This window comes from Pseudovirgaria hyperparasitica (genome assembly GCF_010093815.1).
Source record: "Pseudovirgaria hyperparasitica strain CBS 121739 unplaced genomic scaffold EJ05scaffold_17, whole genome shotgun sequence".
NCBI classification, from domain to species: domain Eukaryota; kingdom Fungi; phylum Ascomycota; class Dothideomycetes; order Acrospermales; family Acrospermaceae; genus Pseudovirgaria; species Pseudovirgaria hyperparasitica.
Window position 1 is genome coordinate 79007 of NW_022985565.1, and position 1985 is coordinate 80991.

A 1985-nucleotide genomic window follows, 5' to 3' on the forward strand; every position below is an offset into this window, starting at 1 on the left:
ACCTTAGACGATTTAGTACCGATTTTATGTATTCTTTATAATCCTATATACTATTGGAGTAAATTAGTATATTATTAAGATAAACTACGTAAATCACGTTAAGTAATCCTACGAGTATAGTATTAATATATCCTTAAAATACTTCTAGCGCATTTATTAGCCCGAATAGTATAATAGTATACTTAAAATAACTATATCTAGTCCGAAATGCGGTTTTCTACTTATCTCCACGACGAATTTAAAGCCGGTAATATATATCTTATAAATCTAGCTTTATAAAGTACTTTACCTTTATTAATTAGTCTAAAGATTTACTAACTAGTAGTAATAGGTAATAATTCTTCTTAATTACCGTATTTAGTACCTGATAGTCGACGCATAGATATAAACTTCTATCTTTCTTCTTTACAAAGAGAATAGATATACCGGCTAATAATATACTACGATGTATCTAGTCTCTTCCGAGGTATTCTTTAATATATTTATAAAGAACTTTAAGTTCTAGTCTTAAAAGTAGGTAAATGTAAGAATAGGGTTATTGGATAGTAGTGTAGTTAGATAGAACAATAGGGTGTATTCTATTATAGAACGAATTACTACCGAACCCTTTCGGTAGAAATCCGAGAGTATATATATAAAGGGACGCCGATCTATCTAGCACGTGACTATTTACCGCCCTTCACGTCACCTCCTAACCCTATTAGCTAAGGTATATATAGATCGGGTCCTGCCTAAGGCTAAGTTCTAATAATTATCTCTTCCCTCTAGGAAGCTACCCTTAGTAACCTAGATTATTATCTATCTCTATATCTCTATTCTAAGTCTCGTAAGACCTTAGTCGTTCTCTACGCTTCGTCTTAGATACTTACTAATATTCGCCGATCTAAGATTTATATAAGCGTTTTTCTAACCAACTAGATTTTATCTATCTTAACTTCTTATATAGGTAAGATTACCTAATTAGGCCTAGCGTATCACGTAATGTGATTAGGTAAGCCCGGGTACTACCTATATTAAAATCTTTTCTTAGAAATATTCCTTTCTTTAAAAAACTTCTTAACTCTTTATAGAGTTTTTTAGATTATTAGGTATATCACCCGATCCTTATAGACATAGATTTATATAGATTTACTATAATTTAGTACGATTTATATAATTTACTAATTTTTATACCGTCCTTAGCTAGTAATAATATAATTCGTAATAATCTATATAAATTAATAATAATCTTAATATAGTTTCCCGAAATCTTAATACTCTAAAGTAATTAGCGCGGAAACAGGCGCCTTTAAATAATCCCTATCTTATATACGTTACTAACATGTCGAAAGCTATTAATCTACCCCGACCTAGGCCGGGCTCTAATAATCTAGCTATATATTATTATAGTTATTGCTTTCCGTTATATATTACTCACGGTAGTACTAAATCTATAATATACGGTACTTATATAACTAAGAAGCGTTATTACTTATAGGTATTTAAGTAAGTTTAAAGAACTTTACGTAGATTTACTTATATTAGTATAGATTACTACTAGGCCTCTAGTAACCCCTACTAATAAGGAGTATAGTACTACCGATCGCAACGCCTTAGAGAAGGCTTTCTACGAGCTATATATCTAAGGTAAGGGTTACGCCTAGGAGTACGATTCTAATAAGATCCGTAAGGATTTATCGGAATCTACTATAGCTATTATTACCGCGATTACTAGGTAATATCGTTTTTCTTAAATCGTTATAGATTCTTACTAATATATATTAATCTCTATAATAGTGCTAAAATCTCTACTACTTCGGACTTCTTTCTATACACCAGCGATATTAAAATCCCTAGAAAAGGTTCTAGTAAAAAGGCTAAGGTTCCTTCCTCGCGTGTGCTAAAGAGCTATAAATTTAGGGAAGATAGCTCTAATCTAGAAGTTTCTATACTAAAGGTATATGGTTCTATACCGATCGTTAAATCTTTTTACTAATTTATATAAT